Raw genomic sequence first — 19,922 nt, forward strand, 5'->3', positions numbered from 1 at the left:
CGCACAGAGTTGCAGGACAAATTTAGGCACACGGTAGCATAAATGTAAGTGGCGTTCCTGGACGGTGACTTGGGGTGGCTAAAAAAACACAATGAGATGTTGCACCCAATAGGAGTGTCACAAGCATTTTTTGTGGGCACGTCACTGAAAGAGACGCACAGCCACTCGCATAGGGGCAGATTCGCGGCAAATTGCTGTGCTGGACCAATTCAATTGCTGGGGATTCCTCGCGCAGTTTACGCAGAATCAATGTGTTTACACGCGAGAGTCCGAATTTTATGGCGTGGGAAAAAGGCTATTTAATTGAATAGCTTTTCCCCATGCCGTGGGGATTTTGGACGGCAATTAATTGAATCTGCCCCATAGGAGCACACTTGCTTACTTTTTATTCTTCCTCCCCAGGAGAAGCCCGTGAGGAAAAGCAGGTGGGCGGTGATGGGGGGCGGGGCTTGACTTTGTGAGTCATTAAAAAATTATGCAATTCTTGTAGAATCGCATCAGTAAGCCCCGCCCCCTTCTCAGAGACCACCGATCTTCGTGAAAATTTGCTTTCTAGATTTATTGACAACATAGTAAGTGATGTGGACTACTCTATAAATACCTACTCAGATACACTTGATGCTCAGTATACAGAGGGTATTCTTTCATCAAAATTATCCCACACTAATATGCTCCTACACTGTGTAACACCCACAGTGTTGACCTCCCTTCCTTGGGTGTTGTAAGATGAATACTATTTTAGTATTAATGCACGAATATCAATATCAGTAGCGACAGTTTGATTTTAATCATATTTATTTTTCATGTTCTTCTGATCTTAATTTTAATATTTTGTGCTATTAAGATCCCAATAAAACTGAAAACGAATTAGTTAAAAAAAAATTCAAATAAATAAACTGACAATAAGAAAAGGTGGAATTGAAAAAATATCTGATTGATTTTCCACAGTCTTTAAATAAAAAATAAAAAGATACATGGTATTTTAATGCATGTCTATGTATAATGAACCCTTCTTTAATATAAGCACATATGCTCATTGTGTATAAATGCTCCATTAAGTTTTGTATATGTTTATGTGTAGGAACTGAAACTGTTACATGTTTCTGAATAAATGACTTTCCCCACAAAGGGGATGCAAACAAAGTTAATTTCTAATTGTCTGCACCTTAAGAAAGTGCTTTTTGATGCTGGTTGTGAAGAACTCTACAATCGGAACACAGGCAGGCTGGCCATCTGGCAATTTTGGCAAATGACAGTAGGGCTGGTGACCTGATGGGCTGCTCCGTCCAACCTTAAGACCTGGCTGAGCAGCTCCACTTCCCGGCACTATGCTCGGCTGGCATGCTGTGACGGAAGAGTGCCACGAGGCCATACCCACGTGACTTGCAGAATGCCCCTGTGACATGTGGCCATGCCCATTTTCCAAGTGTATGCACACTACAAATGCCAGGGCAGATATTTGCTCCTAGTCTGTCCCTGATTCTGAGTCTACAGAATTCTCCATTGGGTACAAGGACCCGTGATAATTACGCGATCCATGATACAGTTGTTAATTGTTATGTTACAGTATGCAATTGTCATTAAACCATTTTAGCAGAATTATTTTTGCACAGCTTAAATTCCAATAAAATATGAAGTGTACCTAGATCTTTCTGGTCCCCAACATGCAATATGCAATAAAGCTACTTATACCGCTTTCATAGCTGAAAACTGTTCCAGGTATTAAATATTTGTTCTTGCACATTGTTGTCCATGGAAATGTCAATTTTGGAAATATTGCCAATTTTAACCATCTGCACATTAAACTCCTGTTATTTTGTATACAGAATTCTGTTATTTACACCGTACAGTAGGAAAATACAGCATAGTACTAAAATGCAGAGGACCAACAAGCAAAGACAAAATACAGAGCATACAAGTAGCATTGATGCAAGATTAGCATGAGATTAAGCATAATACTGTACATGAGACATAATAGATAAGATATATAGGTTGAGTCTCCCGTATCCAAAATACCTGGGACCAGAAGTATTTTGGATATCAGATTTGTCTGTATTTTGGAATATTTGCGTACCATAATGAGATATCTTGGGGATGGGGGATGGGACCCAAATCTAACCACATAATGCATTGATGTTTCATATACACCTTATACATACAGCCTGAAGGTAATTTTATACAATATTTTTAATTATTTTGTGTATCAAACAAAGTTTGTGTACATACACAAAATTGGTTTATGTTTCATATACACACAGCCTGGAGTTAATTTTATACAATATTTTTAGTAATGTTGTGCCTTAAACAAAGTTTGTGTATATTAAACCACCAGAAAGCAAAGGTGTCACTATTTCAGTTGTGCTTAAAATAAATTCTGTATTTCGGAATTTTTGGATATGGGAGACTCAACTTGTATAACAACCAGGTGTCACACAGAATTTGCAAGTGGCATACTGTAAAGATTACCAGGAGGCCTCGGTTGGAACAGACACGAAGACCGTGAAATAAAAAAGAGGCAGAGAATGCGTTGGGGAAAGGAAAGTTTTGTGAAATTAAACTCTTATTACTCTACCATTAATCTGACATAAAACATTGATTGACTAAAGGCCCCCCCAATACATCAGCAATCTGAAAACCACAATTGAACAATTTGAAGATTTATTGCCCGATTTTAGGATTTTCCAATCTAGCAATCTGCGCACATACACTACAGATCTTTTTCAGTGATTTGCAGATCGATTGCAGCAAACACAGATCTGCCAATCTTGAAATGCCCATCATTCTACTGGTAACGGTCTGCAAATCTGCTGTACATGTCCATACACTAGCAATCTACAGCCCCAATCCATCTGTGAAACCCAACATGTTGGACAATCTGATTTAACAATTCCAATCACTTTTTGGTTGCAATCTGCGATCTGTGAAGCCCATACATTGCAGTTTTTATACAAAATCATCGGAAAATAGCAGAATTGACACAATCGATTGCTGATGTGTGGAGGCATTTAAATTGCACTGAACAACAGCAGCTAATGAGCAATCAGGTTTTATCTATCTAGAGTAATTAGACAATTAAACCAAGTGCATGATTGCTATGATTAGGGCACATTTTGCACCTGTAAAGAAACTCTTCTAAATGGTCTAAATAGTCACAAATTTGAAAACAGGGAATTCTGGGTGAATAATACATGGAACTATTTTATATTAAGAATACTGTAAAAACATTTATTCAAAAGATTTTTGTGTGGCCTTGAACTTTGATATGTTAAGTAGAAGAAGCAATAATTCTGTCAGATTAGTATTTAGCACATACAGTTTTTGTATTTTAATTAAACATAGGAAAACCACACGAGCCACAAAGCCCATTAAAGAAATAGAAAGAGAAAACTGAATCTAGAATGATTTATACATAATTGCAAAAACTTGAATACTGAAGCCTCAGTGTGCATTGCCAAAAACCTCCTTGCGCAATTTACTCTGCATTTATTAGATCTCCTCACAAACATTTCTGTGTCATGTTTTTTTTTTTTGCATTGTAAGAGAGGAGCTGCAAAGCTGGCCGCAGAACCATGTACTGTATCTGCATAATATCAGATGTCACATCCCCAGTACAATCTGTTTAAATCACTGCTAAATAAACTTGGGTAAAATGTTAAAGAGAAACAAATGTGTCATGAGACCAGAGACACACTTTCCATGCATGTATGAGATGCTGCACAAACTGTCCGGGTTTTGTTATCCACTCCACTCCAATTTTACTGAACATTAGGTTGTATATTTACTAAGCTGCGGCTTTAGCTCTGTCCGTTGGATTTAAAAGGACAATAATATTAACTACAAAATCAGGAGTGTTTTGCATTTAATATAACTGCTCTTTTAAATCCTGTGGGGAGAACTGCTGAATAATACCTCTTTTCCACCAAAATTCCGGGTCTGATCCGGAGTTGGAACAGGGTTCCTATCTGGATCAGACCCGGAATTTTGCTGGCGCCGACTCGGGATATTCCCGAGTCAGCGCCGCTCACACCGGAGTCGGGTCTGCATAGACCCGGCTTATCCGGCGTGTAAGTGGTCGCTTGGAGATGACGTCATCTCCAAGCGCCACTGAAGCCTGACCCATCGGCCGGCTTGCAGCGCACTCCAGGTCTTCGTAACCCGAATGACAGCCGCGGGAGGGAGGTTAGGTTTAGGGCTCCCGGGGGGGATTTAGGGTTAGGCACCCCCCCCGGGAGGTTAGGATTAGGCTAGGGGGAGGGAGGGTTAGGGTTAGGCTCCCCTGGGGGGGATTTAGGGTTAGGTAGCAGGGAAGGGAGGTTAGGTTTAGGCACTTAGAGGGGGGATTAGGGTTAGGCACTGGGGGGAAGGTTAGGGTTAGGCACCCCTAAGGTAGGGTTAGGGGAGGGAATTAGGTTAGTCTATACTTACCTTAGGGACGATCGGGATTTTCACCCATGTCTGGCAGCCACTGTCGGGATTCCAACCAACGGCAGTAAATCATACTGATTCCTTTTCTCTCCACCCCTTTTTCTCTCTTCCTCACCCCAACTATTCTCTCCACCTCTCCTACTTCCTCTCCCCACTGTCTCTCGCTATCACTTTCAGCCCAACTGTCATTGCTTTCTACCACGATGACATCATTTTCATCAGCAGTCAATTTTATTATATAGATTAGAGCAGTGGTTCATAGAACATTGAAAAAGTCACCTTAGGCTGTACCACACATGACATTTTTAGATTCACTTCTCCAAATTTTTTGAATGCTGCCTTTTTTCCTTCACTCACTGATCGAAATGATACAACATTAAATGTATATGTCTGGAGAAGTAGGTGAATTTATGCTTTCAGTAACTGGTATGACTCCCTTGAGCAGCAATTATTTCAAACAAACATTTATGGTTTATTAGTCCAGTACATCGACTTGAAGAGTTTTATTCCATTCCTACCATCATACAGGGCTGGTTCAAGTCATGGATGTTGAAGTTTTTTTCCATGTTGTATGTGGTAGTGTTGTCACAGCATTGTATATTGCGTTACCAAACCATTTGTTTAGATATTGTGTCAATCACTTTTTATCATTTAACCTGGCGATATGACTCTCAGAGGTCCTGGAGCATGCACGCAGTTTGAGATGGATCCCAGTTACAGGCATGCTATAGAGTTAAACAGAAAAGAGATTAGAAAAAGCAAGTAGCTCTCTAGGCTCAAAGCAGCCACAGTGTTAATCTGTGGGTAAGCACCAAGTCCCAAAATAAGTTCACAAATAAGTATTAAAGAAGAAAAGACACTTGCTGCGCTGCCCATATAGTTAGTAGTTCTTCTTAGGTTCTTGTTTCCAGTAATATCATATATTCTCCATTATATACAGAAACAGTCTCTTAACTTGGATAATTGTATAGACAATATCCCAGGATGTATCAATTTCTTAAAAAAAAAAAGATAAGAGAAAAAGACGAATAAATACGATTTGTGCACGATGTCGTAATCGTGCAATCGCTTATTAATATCGGGTAGTGGATGTGTGCCATAAGACTGCAAGGAGGTGAGCAACACTTATAGCTGCATATACACTTAAGGTTGATCACTATACATTGCTATATGATCAAATCCCTTCTAAACTCAAGTTGTTTTCAGACCAATCCAAAGCTGCTTTCAGGCCAAATAAAACGCGAGAAATAGTGTTTTTTTTCCCTGTTTTCCGAACTGCAGAACTGACATTCAGTATAGAAATGTCTGGAATTGTTTGGGAGGTAAGCTGACACGTCAATAATGGTGTTGGAAAGTGCTGTTTGAGGTTTTGTGCCACAATAACCCATAAATGTTTGATTAGGTTGAGATCCGACTGTGGACGTATCGATAACTTCAGTGTAATGCTCATCAAACTGTTGGGTGACCACACTAGATACAGTGTGTGAATGGGGGCATTGTCATCATGGAAGACACCTTCTATCTAGACAGGAACTACATGCTGTAACATAGGGTGCAGGTGATTGCTCAGTACTACTAAGCAGGGTCTTAACTAGGGGTGTGCGAGCGGTGCCGACAACCTGGGCTCGGCACCGTCACTGCCCAGAACCCCTGCATTTGGCTAGCAGGGTGCCTGGTAGTATTGCTGCCGGTATCCTTTCTTCCATGCCGAGCCGTATTTCCCGGTGCTAGCGGCCCCGCTCCCTCTGCGCAATGTCATGACATCAGTACCGCCCTGTTACAATACTGCTACTGTGCCATTGTCCTTGCATTTTATGGGATTGACTACATCAAAACCAGGTCAGGACAATGCCTCTCAAAAGATTATGCAACTACAAGAATCCTTCACTGTTCTGTAGTTGTCTGTTTGTCATGAACATAGAGCAGGATGATTCATATCATCTTCCTTCACTTTTCAGCAGTTCATTTCTTGTGCTATTTGCACCCTGAACTCCCAAACATATGACCCCATTCATGCTGGAATACCTAAAAAAACAAATCTGTGTAGATGGCTTCACAAAATACATTGGTGACACCTCAATTTTATCTACGAAATAATATCAGTATCAACTACTCTGAACTCTCTGGTAGTTGTCTTGGCCCAGGAGGTTATAAACGTGCGGAGTGTGCAGCTATTAACTGAGAGAGTAGTTGATCCTTGTGGGACAGGAAAGTACAAACTGCAGCCCTCATTCTATGGAAAAATGCCAGGAGGACCATATGCTTCACTTCCACTTATCTGTCCATCCTGCTTCCTGCCTTTGGGACATTGATCTTACAGGCAAGTATATTAAGAGAGTAAGGGACATCAGGAATAGTCTGTAAAGTTATGGAGAAAGTCCATTTGTTTATAAGGTTAAATAAAGTATAAGACCACCCTCAATTTGTCATTAGACATTATTCTTAGAAGACCATCCTAATGTATATTTGTTTGCACAACTGATCCCCACCAGAAAGTTTGACATATACTTCCTCAAATGACACAAATATTTAAAGAACCCATATACAATATATTCAGAATCCCACAGAAGAATGTATATGTGACTGTACATTCCCAGCTGTGCAACACTTTCTGTATTCTACAAATATTAACATATTCTTAGAAAGTGTGACATATGCTCTAGGCTGTGAGAACAAATTGGGGATATGAATCAAAGTTAACCCAGTCATTATTGATGGCCTCTGCCAAAAGCTCCTTCAGATGTGATTACTTGCCACACGAAGGTGGTTATGTCAGTGGGGTCACACACAGTCTGCATGCACATAGCACTTTTCTCTTACAGTAGACATCTTCCTAATAGCCTAATGCTGCAACGCTGTGTAATAGGACCAAGGTCACTTGTGAGGCCTCTAAAAATCATCATGTTGAATGTCACTGGGTTATGATGTCCTACAAGAAGAAGCAGACAAAGACTATAACATGGGCGATTCAATTAAACTCCAGAGGAACAAGCAAAAGTGAGACAACTTAAGCCCTATTCCAGGTGCAGATATCTAATTAAATTGGTGTTAGCACTTTAAGTCCCCCATACATCAGAGATGGATTGCAGCAATCGTGCAATTTGCAATCGATTGTGTATAAAAATCTGCAATGTATGGGCTTCACAGATCGCAGATTGCAACCAAAGTGATTGGAATTATTTAATCAGATTGTCCAACATGTTGAATTTCACATATCGATTGGGGCTGTAGATTGCTAGTGTATGGACATGATCAGCAGATTTGCAGACCGTTACCAGTAAAATGATGGGCCTTTCAAGATTGCCAGATCTGTGTTTGCTGCAATCGATCTGCAAATCACTGAAAAAGATCTGTAATGTATGGGCGCAGATTGCTCGATTGGGAAATCCTAAGATCGGGCAATAAATCTTCAAATTGTTCAATTGTGGTTTTCAGATTGCTGATGTATGGGGGCCTTTAGCTGTGGTAAAACGATTGCCTTGAACTTCATTGAATCTCCCCCCAAGATTTTTAAGCACATGCTAATATCTGATCCTATTTAATTTCTGCATCATTTTTCTACATTGCTTCCACTGTTTCCTAGAGGAGGTGATGAGTGATGCCGGCCATTGTAGTGCAGTGTTGGAGTTCCATTTGGCTCTGCAGGGGTTAGCTCATGGTTAGCTCACAGGATGCCGGCGCTCAGGATCCCGGCGGTCTGAATCCCAGCACCGGCATCCCGACAGGGTTAGAATACTCACACTTGTTGGTCAGTATTCTAACCCTCTCCCTACCCTAATCCATCCCCCCCCAGTGCCTAAACCTAAACTCCCCCCCAGTGCCTAAACCTAACCTCCCTTTCCCTGCACCCTAAACCTAACCCTTCCCCCTTAGTGCCTCACCCTGCCCCTAGCGCCTAACCCCAACGCTAACCCTCCCCCCTATCCCGCTACTTACCTTCGGGATTCCGGCGGTCGGGATCCCTGCACCAGGATTCCGACCCAGCATTCTGAGCACCGGAATCCCCGCGGCCGGGATATTGACCGCATCTCAGCTCATGAATAAAACAGTGTACTGTAGCTCAGCTAGACATAATAAAAGTTGGCCTTTAAATGAGACATTACAAATGTTAGCAGCTTTAACGATATTCTGTCGTGTCAATGATAACTGCAAATCCCTGAATCATATTTACTTGTAAACACACTGCTGATGAATACCCTCCACCACTGTGGCCTCAGACCACCTGGCCACTTGTCGCATTACTATTTTACGATTAATGCTATGTTTGCAGGACATGTTTAGAGCAAATAAGCATTTTTTCCTAGATCTGTGACGTGATGAATCAGTGTCCTTTGAGACTAAATGCCTGTAGCACTGTATTTAGTTTGAAATGTATATTTTGTGTATAAATATTTACATAACAATTATAGACTTCAACTCTGGTCCTTAAAAGCTAATACATTTGCTTTGTGTATGTGCTGTAATGCATCTGGATGTGTGTACAATTAACTTTATGAAGCAAATAGATGATTTTATATATATATATATATATATATATATATATATATATATATATATATGATCTTGTTTCCTTACTTGTGAATCATGTGTATCTGGGGTACAGAAAATCTTTCTTAAAATGTTATATGTGCATTAATTCATTACTTTTTATACTAATACATATAGATTTTATATAGTCTTCGAAACAAATATATACACACATACATATACAAATGCTCCTCACTTAACGACCTACTTGTTTATTGACTGCTCCGATTTACAAACCGCGCTCCGACCAGTCGGAAACGGCAGCGCGCGTCTCAGCGTCAAGCATCTCATGTATAGTACAGTACTTTATTGTGCACCCAATAGCATAAGATGTCGGTGAAAATGAAGAGCATGACTTCATCTGGAGGAAGCGCCAAGATACAAAGGAAGGCTATCAATCCTGAGATTACAGTATCAAGTTGTTGTTTCCTTTAGACCTTTTCTTTATTCAGAATAAATCAAAATGATTACCTGAATTAATTAACTGCAACGCTAGGTTAATATCTTACCCCCTCCAGCAAGGGAAAGATTTCCTGGACTTATCTAGAGCCCTACTTGTGAGGAATTAGTGACGAAATTACACTGGTTCCAGATTACTGGAATACCGCAGATGGAGACTGCACATTGTTTGCTTAGTAATACCTCTTTTCCACCAAAAACCCAGGTCCGACCTGGGTTTTTGGACATGGTTCGAACCCTGGTCAGACCCAGGTCAGACCCATTTATACCCCTTTTACACCAAAACAAAAACCTGGGTTTTTGCAGGGTCTACCCGGGTTGCAGCTCAGTGTAAAAGGGTTCCTGAAAAATAACCTGGGTCAAGTGACCCTGCAATCCAACCCAGGTAGCTACCAGGGTTGGACCCAGGATGGACCCAGGTAATGGTGCAGTGTAAACGGTGCAACCCAGGTTATCTGATCTGGATTATGCCTAAAATGAGCGGATTGGTGGTTGTGGAGCATTCACCTCCCACTTTTTATGACCTCACAGGTTTAGCAGGGCAGACCTGAGTTCAGTGTGAACAGGGCTGACCTGGGAGTAACCCAGATCAAAGGTGCAGTGTAAATGGGTCTGACCTGGGTCTGACCAGGGTTGGAACCATGTCCAAAAACCCAGGTCGGACCTGGGTTTTTGGTGGAAAAGAGGTATTACACTGCACCTTCAATCTGGGTTACTAGAAGGTCAGCCCTGTTCACACTGAACTCAGGTCTGCCCTGCTAAACCTGTGAGGTCATAGAATGTGATAGGTGAATTCTCCACAACCACCAATCAGCTAATTTTAGGCATGACCCAGATCAAATAACCCGGGTTGCACCATTTACACTGCACCATTACCTGGGTCCATCCTGGGTCCAACCCTGGTAGCTACCTGGGTTGGATTGCTGGGTCACTTGACCTGGGTTATTTTTCAGGGACCCTTTTACACTGAGCTGTGACCCGGGTAGACCCAGCAAAAACCCAGGTTTTTGCTCTGGTGTAAAAGGGGTATAACTGATCATAGTTGTCTATCTGACAGAAAGATGATATATGGGATTTGTTACAATCATCTTACTGATTGGTCATACAGCATGCACCTGTTTAATATCGTTGTTACAATCATCTTACTGATTGGTCATACAGCATGCACCTGTTTGATATCGTTGTTACAATCATTTTACTGATTGGTCATACAGCATGCACCTGTTTGATATCGTTGTTACGTTCATCTTACTGATTGGTCATACAGCATGCACCTGTTTAATATCGTTGTTACAATCATCGTACTGATTGGTCATACAGCATGCACCTGTTTGATATCATTGTTACAATCATCTTACTGATTGGTCAAACAGCATGCACCTGTTTGATATCATTGTTACATTCATCTTACTGATTGGTCATACAGCATGCACCTGTTTGATATCGTTCAATTTAAAAATAAAATATTTTAAACCTTTTATTCTTCTTGGCATCTTGATTGGATCTAATATTCTGTTTATAAAGGAACTCCTTTTAAAATAGATCTACCAGTTTATAATGGATAAAGCTGTAAGAGCTGTAAGATTAATTGTCTGAACAGGACTAGTTAATAAGTCTCCAAATTGTAGTTACGCATTTAATGGTAGGCAGTGGACTTTAAATGGGGTCTTGTCACAATATGTAGTTGGTGAGAAATAGATGTAAATCAGTGGTAGCCACCTGGCAACTTCCATCTGCATTAGAACTGCAACACCCAGCATCTCTGCCACCTATTATATAGCATGTTATATTAAGAGGTTTAGTAAAACCATTGTTGGAGAGTTCTTGCTTATTATGTAAATTGTTTTGTTAGTTTAAACTTACTGTTGTTAGCAACTGCAACCTGCACATTTCACAATGTATTTAATATGGATGGACATTTAGGGCCGTATTCAATTAGAATCGAAAAGCCGTTTTCGCATGGTTTTTAGCTAATAATTTCACCTTTTTTGTTTTTTACTCCGTATTCAATTCCAGTCCGTTTTCGCCTATGCGGAAAGTCAAGGCACTGAAATAGGCGATACTTTTTCTCCACAGAATAGCAGGAGAGAAAAAAGTGTAAAATCTATATTTTGGGGTGCAGATATTGGGAAACAACTCAAAACCCTTGGTACAACCCCCAAATGACAAACCACTAAAAAATAAAAGAATTAAAAAATTCCAGGATCCCCTAAAAAAATGCCTTTGAAATTGGGGGTGAAAATGACAAAAGTGGGGGGACAACTTAAAAAACTAGTGAAATAAGCTTCTGGGGGTGCTAGAAGAAGGGGCCAAGTGTTTTTGGGATTGCAGGTGCTTGTATGACGGAGGAATTTCACTTTTATAAAACTTCACTTTAGAGACACTTATTTTCACCAAAAAATACTGCTTAATGCCATTCTTCACCACTTTTGCAAGAACGCTAATAACAAGGATTTTAAACAACTTCAGTACCCCAGTTAGGTTTATTAGGGGCTATTGGAACACTTCTACATTGATCCCCAATGTTAGTGCATCTTTTTTGGGGGGTAAGGCTGATTTCCCCAAGTCTGACAGTACTTTCCGCCTGTCTGCATTCACCGCATGCCGTTTTCGGCTGTTTTGGAATTGAATACGGCGGAAATTGGGGACGCGCATGATAAGTTTCGGCGTCCAAAACACGCAATGTCGGCAAAAAGTCCGGCAGGTGAAACTTTTCCGCGGTTGCGAAACTAATTGAATACCACCCTTAGGCCAGTATTCAATTAGAGCGGACCAGTGATACTTTTCTGCCTCCCAGATTTTTCGCCTACATCACGTGTATTGTAGGCGGAAAAGTATCGCACGCGTGCCCACTTTACCCGGTATTCAATTTGAAAATATGTGAAAACGGGACCCAGCAAAACTTAAACAAGTGGAAAGTACTGTCTGATTTGGGGAAATCAGCCTGACACCCCTCAAAAGATGCTCTGACATGGGGGTTAGTTATGGTACCCCTCGATTTGGCTTGCTGAAGGTATTTGGTGTTTTTAAACGGGCTCAATAGCTGCTAAATAGCGTTTTTGTATAAGTGATGCAGAATGGTATTCAGGAGGTTTTTTGTAGAAAATAACATCCCAGCAAATTTGGGGTACTTGAAAATGGGGGCCAGCATATTTTATAGTTGCTAAAGTTAAGTTGAAAAATAACGTGAAAAATCCACCTGCCGATAGCCCCTGCAATGAAAAAAACACCTGGGGCATACTTTGGGACCCCCCCCAGAGTCAAGTTCGCTAGTTGATTTTTGGGTGTTCTTTTTTTTTTTTTTTTTTTAAATTGACACAGATTACCTTTGGGGGGACTGTCTAAAGGCTGCACGGGGGTTCCCGCAACGTTGTACCCCAAAACCCCAATTCTGCACTTTTTTCCGCCTGCTATTCATAGGCAAAACTTTTCTGCCTTTTACACTGCATTGACTTTCCGCCTAGGGGAAAAGCCTTCCAAATTGAATACGGAGTAAAATCAAAACTGACGAAAAAAATGACGTCATCGGCGAAAGGTTTCCGCCAAAAACACGCGAAAAGGCTTTTCGCCTCAAATTGCATACGGGGATGGAATTAGAAAGCAGAATTCATCAGAAATTGTTATATTATGATAGGCAGGTTTTTACGACTAAACTCTTGGGAAGATTTTGTCCTATTATTTTTGATGCTGGCGCCTTTCTACACCGTTGATTTGTTTAAGAAGTGTCTGGAGTATACTAGATCACTTTGAAGCATTGATTTGTTCAGGAGATAGGGAAATATCTTCATGAAAAGCGAGTTGTGTCTCCAATCACAATGACAGAGACTGGGCAGGTGTTCGTCATTCTTGGACAGCAGCTTCTTCAGCAATACCAATGTAAACACTTCATCAATCCACATAGGAAAAGGACCAGTCAAGTGACTGCACTCAACACTTGCCCTGATTTCACCCCTTCAGTGCTGAGCAAGTTTCAGTTATGTTATTTTTGGTCATACATACATTTATTTTATTGTACATTGTAACTGTGGACATTCATGTAGTTAAATAAATACTTCGTTAAGAGCTGCGATAAATCCTCATCACAACTTTTAAGTATTTATATATGAATGCTGGTCAAAATGACTCATGTGAAGTCACTTCTCTTCAATTCAACCAGGGTTGTGACATCTGTATGGAGTTTGTGTGGGTTTCCTCCCACAGCCCAAAAATGTACAGGTAGGTTAATTGGCTTCTGACTAAATTGGCTCTAGTGGGAATTACTTTGTAAACACAACTCGGTTAGGGATTGAGGTGAATGAATAAACAGTCTCTAACTGTAAGGCATTCCATAATATGCTGTCTTTGCATAAATAAATGGTAATAATTACACATATACTTTTAGGGATTCTTTGATGTTTATATCAAGGACCACGGTCAACACAGGTCAAACAATTGGTTTTAAATTGTTTGTAATTGGAGTAATGGGGAGTTTTTATCATCCACTTCCCTCTAGTGGTGCTAAATGGAATTACATTTAAAAGTTTTAGTGTTCTTTCTATAACATGATTTCAACTTCAAGTGATCTGTTTAATTATGCTTCCTGAACAAGATATTTGAGGGGATGCTCATTATCTCTGCAGAGTAAGCATCTTAGAAGTTTCTCAGATAAAACATGTCCATCTCCCCCAGTCATGCTGAAGAAAGGAAACACTTAGCAAGGCCCAGTGTCTTAAGCTGGTAAAGAGAAAGTGCAGACATTTGATCAAAATTTCAAGCTTTTTAGACTTGTGTCCAGGACAGCTGGAATTAGGCTATCATGTCCAGATCAGTGACTATCACACCCTAGTGTTTGTGATGTTCTACAGTGCTGCTTCCTTCTGCCTCTCATCAAGGCCTAATGAACACAAACCCTGACAGGTAAAATCTTCCTCCAGACCTCAGATTCTCCCATACAAAAAGCCACGCTTAATCCCTGGCCCTTTGTGTAATTTGGTGATCTGCATGGTCATGAATTCCAGGGATACATTGGCAGGAAACACAAAGCACCATGGGTAGATTCACCAACCCACATAGTCATTTAAGTCTTTGTTGTATTGTTTGGAGAGAGATTTGAGATTCAATGGGACCTGTCCATCAAAGATTAAGCAGACTGGAAGTGTAGTTTATACCAACAAATGATTGTGGCCTTGTGGAGTGTTAACATAGCCACGTAATACTGTCCATGGACTTAAACACACAATCTAAGTGATGATAAGCAACATCGGACTTAATCGTTTATTCTATGCGCTTAAGCCAATGAAAAATTCATCTGGGTTAATAGTTCACTTCTGGGATTGTCTAGCTATGGACCAGACCCCCATGTCCCCAACTTTTCTTTTGTGTCACAGTTAGTTTTTTCCCCCCCAAGAATCTGGGACATCTCTGCACAGGGGGATTGCCAAACTTTGAAGGCCCCATATGAACATTTTGAATTGGACCCCACCCGATGCGAGACATCTCTCTCTACATCAGTTGTCATATTATGCTCCATAGTAATGCCTTAGTTATTTGTATGCCCCATAGTAGAGAACTAGTTAATTTTATGTCCCATAGTAGTGTCCAGGGGCGTAACTACCGTGGGTGCAGTTGCTACAGGGCCCGGTGAAGCTACAGGGCCTGTCCCCCACTGCACCCTGCTCACCTCACTCAGCACATTGTGCGGCCAGCAGTTATACCGCTGGCCACACAAGAACTTACAGCAGCTGAGCAGCTCTCCTGCTCCGAGCCTGGTGACTTCCTCTACATGGGAATGGGGCGGAGCAACACTGACATGGGTGTGGAGCTACACTGGGTGCCGCTGGAGCGGATAGACTCTAGCAGTGCCAACTTTGGTCTGTTTGAATGCAGGGGTAAACACAGGATGTGGGGGGTATACATATATGAAGCTGGCCATTTTGGATGCAACACTTATTTTTAAATTGGAAGGTAGTCATGTGACATCAAACAAGATGCAGAATTTCATAAGAGAAACAATTATGTTCTTCGTTTTAACTTATCTTTATTCAGTCTCGAGCTTTAACATAAAGTTTATAGGATATGTTCGAAGTTTTGTCCACCATGTTGCAGTGTTAAGGCTATTCTCTTTTTGAATTCCTGATGAACCTTGACAAACATGTCTGGCTGAATCTGAGCACATGCATTAACAATTTGTAGTTGCAGATGATAACAATCTTTACAGCATAAAAAAATTCCTTCAGGTAACCCCACAGAAAGAAATCCAAAGGAGTTAAATCTGGGGATCTTGGTGGCCACTGGACTGGACCTCTATGCCCAATCCAACTTTGATGAAACTGCACATCAAGATATTCCCTGTCAATGAGTTCATAATGAGGTGGGGTACCATATTGATGGAAGAAAGTAGGATATGAGGGAAAAATCTCTTCATCTAAAAACCTCTTGTAACGTGCTGCTGTTAATGTTCCATCAATGAAGAATGGTCCCACAATACGGATAACCCACAAACCACACCATAGCAACTGTTTTGCAGAGGCTACCACCCTACAGGTATCCATCCAGTGAGGGTTTGTCTCTGGCCAGTACCTGTGGTTCTGTTTATTTACCTCACCATTGATGAAGAAATTTGCTCATCACTAAACAATACCATGTGTGGAAAATGAGGGTTCAGTTGAAGTTGCTGTGTTACCCAGTGTGCAAACTCCACCCGACGGTCTGGGTCATCCTCAATCAGATGTTGCAACATCTGGATCTTGTAGGGTTGGCAGTTATGTGTAGACATAATTCTCAAAATGGCCGTACGTCTAACCCCACATTCACAAGATAAACAACGAGTGCTACATTGTGGGCTTTCTGAAAATGATGCCAGCACAGCAGTTGTTGTTGCTTTATCTGTAACAGTTTTTGGTCTTCCACTTTTTGGTTTATCTGCAACTGATCAGGTTTCTTTAAATTTAGCAAAAAGTTTGGCAACTGCACTGTGAGTAATGGGTGGCTTAGTTGGGTGATGTTGGTTGAAATAATTTGCAATAACGTGTACCTCGTTCTCCAGATAACAAGACAATCTCAACATGTTCTGTTTGTGTTACTGCCATTGGCATTAATGTCACTGCCTGCAAAAGAAAAGTCATGTAAAAATCGAATATTAATAAAGATACATTAATATGAAAAACACCATTGTTTTTCTTATGAAATTCTGCATCTGTTTGTTATGTCACATAACTACATTCCCAATTGAAAAATTAACATTGCATCCAAGATGGCCGATTTCAAGATGTCCGCCATACTGGTGACATACCCTAAAACATTTTACCCCACTCCCATATCATATGTGTAGACACTGGATTAATATTTCCTTTTTTATAAGGGTTTTTCCACACTTATGGACCATCCCGTAGTATCACAGTAACTTTCCCATATTTGCCTCTGCCCTTATCCCTCCTCTAGTGTGCCTCTGACCCACTACCATAGTGTTCCTCTTACCCCCCCGCCATACTGTGCCACTGACCTACCTGTCCAAGTGTTCCTATAAACTTCCCACCCCATGCCTTCCTCTGAACCACCCTCCCATGCGATCCTCTGAAACACACTCTCCATGTGTGCCACTGAGTAATCTCAGTATGTGTGCCTCTGACCCACTACCATAGTGTTCCTCTTACCCCCCCTGCCATACTGTGCCACTGACCTACCTGTCCAAGTGTTCCTATAAACTTCCCACCCCATGCCTTCCTCTGAACAACCCTCCCATGCGATCCACCGAAACACACTCTCCATGTGTGCCACTGAGTAATCTCAGCATGTGTGCCTCTGACCACCCTCCCCATCTCTTACTGTGCAACCACCGCCATCCCCAACTGTGCCTTTGCCCCCGCCCCAAGGCCAGTAGCGTGGGCAAATGGAGACAAGACCGTATTCGACGCCGCATAACTGAACATAAAGATGTCAGGTGAACACAATTTTCCTTCTCTTTAAAAGCATTGGGGGCCCCTTAAAAATTTTGCTATGGGGCCCACAAAGTCTTAGCTACACCCCTGGTAGTGTCCTATTAGTTTTACCTATAGTAGTGCCCTAGTTATTTTTATGCTCCATAGTAGTGCCCTAATTCAATTTATGCCCCATAGTAGTACCATAGTTCACATTACACCCACAGTGTCCCCAATTTATATAATGCCACATTGTAATGTCTCTTTTTCACAATATGATAGTACACATTATGCTAGACAGTGCCTCCAGTTCACATTATGCCACAGTTGCCCAAAGTACATATTATGTCACATTGAAGTGCCTCCAGTTCATATTATGCCACATTCTACTGCCCCAGTTCATATTATGTCACATTGTCCACTATGTCCCCCGCTCACTTTACAAAAGCTGTAATCAAGCAGCAGCCTATTGTGTGACAGTGTTGTGCTCACAGGCTGTGTCTGTGAGGGTGAAATGAGAGCATGAGAGATGGATCTTATCAGTGTGATGCTTTATTGAGAGATAGAGACAGCCAACTATATGAGCACCGATGAGTCCTCCTTTTTAGGCCGTTCAATGAGCCAGACACATTTGCATAGCGGGCAACTCCGGGAACTTGGTAGACAACTATATGACCTGGGTCCGGGCCCTGTAAGCCTCTGGGCCACATAGCAACAGCGCCCCCCGCACCCACTATAGCTATGCCCATGTATCTGCAGGACGTACAATACTTTACAGATCTCAGTTATCATGCTATCTGTAATATTTTGTAATTTCTGATTTTTGATACATGTCTTTCTGTTTTGTAGTTGAAGTAAGCTTGCTCATACTTTGTATGTGACACTGCCAAGTACAGATAAATCACATTTTATCTGATGGGGTGTCTTTACAAGGCTATTGTCAAATATTTAAGTTATAGCTGCTATTGTGTAAAGCCGCATGCACACTTGACGATTTTTTTTAACGATATGGACGATAACGATATCATTCAATGATATATCGTTTGTATCAGTCTGTGTGTATGCAGTGAACGACCAACGATGCGCGCTCCTGCGGGTTGTTCACAATGTTTGCTGTAATGCAAACATGCAGGCCAATCTGACGATATTGTCAAAAAGTGCCTGTTCAGAGATGTGGCAGGATGACATCACTGAACGATATAGTTAACTATATCATTCAGTGTGTACACCCAATATCTTTCACCAATATCTATCACCAGTTGTCTAGTGTGTATGCCCCTGTACTCACTACAGTCATGTCTCCTAATGAGTGAAACTACACATTGACAATGTTGGACATTTATCACAACAGGTGCAGAGGTAAACTGTTCTGTAACTCATAGCAACCACTTTCTAAGGGAAGCAATCGGGAAGCCGACTGCCTATATACCGGCAGCCGGCTTCCCGACTGTCTTATCCCGGCAAGGGTAAAATGCCGGGCGTCTGGATGTAGACGCCCACATTTCCCCGACGCCGGGAGACCGGCGCCCGGCATCACGATCGGGGGACCTAGGTTTAGGCAGCGGGGAAGGGGGTGGTTAGGGTTAGGCACTTAGAGGGGGGATTAGGGTTAGGCACTTGGGGGGGAAGTTAGGGTTAGGCACCCCTAAGGAGGGTTAGGGTTAGGGGGGTTAGGTTAGTGGATACTTACCTATCCACGATCGGGATTTCCAGCGCTGTCGGGCTTCCGCTGCGTCCCACTCTGCTCCTGTCGGGCTGCCGCTGACGGGAATCGAACCGCCGGCCATGTGGCCGACGGTATATCATACCCATTCCACTTTCTAAGACTGTTGTTTATGGCTACAGAAGTATAATGTTTAGGAGTCTATTAATCATCACTTAATTTCTACAAATGCAGGTGAAAACTTAATTTTTCACCTGTTTTTGTAGAAATTAAGTTTTAATGCAGGAGATATCACAGATATCTCCTGCTTACCTTTCTATCCCGGAATGGCCTGCTGTCCCCATACACTAGTATGGGGACAGGAATTCATCAAGCTCCGAAAATACAATATTTTCTGAGCGTGACTGTGGGAGCATTCGCCATCTTCAGATGGCGTTTGCTCCCTCTCACAGCACACACCTCGCTTTCGGATCCCTTTGCCCCTGTCCGGCTCTTTCCGCTGCACGCCAGGGCTTTTGTGCGCCTGCGTAACCTGTAGGTCACGCATGTGCACTAGTGTCACTGCTCCGAAAGAAGCAGTGAAGCCGCTTCGGGGAGACAGCTGATTTTCGGATCAGCTGTCTCCGCGCCAGAGCAATGATGAATTGCTGAGTTAGTATGTTAATTATCGGGGTTTGTTCGGACCGCACTATTTAACTTAATGAATAGAGCCCATAATTTTTGTTTAATTGTCCTACCTTTTTAATCTGAGCTTCTCTTAAGGTGGGTATCCACTACCCGATTAAAATGAGCTATTGAACGATAACGATATAGTTATCAATCAATTGTTAATTAATCGTTCACAAATCGATCATGACAATGTTGAAAACGACCGCTGGTCATTTTTGACATCTATCATCGCCTGAACATGCTGGTCAATCTGCCGATGACGACAGATTGCCCATATTCAGAGA

At 41.7% G+C, this 19,922-nt stretch overlaps 1 protein-coding gene across 3 annotated transcripts in view; it reads left to right on the top strand.

Annotated features, from left to right (window-relative positions):
* The window catches only part of COL4A6 (collagen type IV alpha 6 chain), a 367,236-nt gene that overhangs the window by 174,929 nt on the left and 172,385 nt on the right, over positions 1-19,922 (top strand). The gene's annotated exons all lie outside the window — the stretch shown is intronic.

The sequence above is a fragment of the Taudactylus pleione genome, unplaced genomic scaffold (genome assembly GCF_031769625.1).
Source record: "Taudactylus pleione unplaced genomic scaffold, aTauple2 ptg000296l, whole genome shotgun sequence".
Classification (NCBI taxonomy): Eukaryota; Metazoa; Chordata; class Amphibia; order Anura; family Myobatrachidae; genus Taudactylus; species Taudactylus pleione.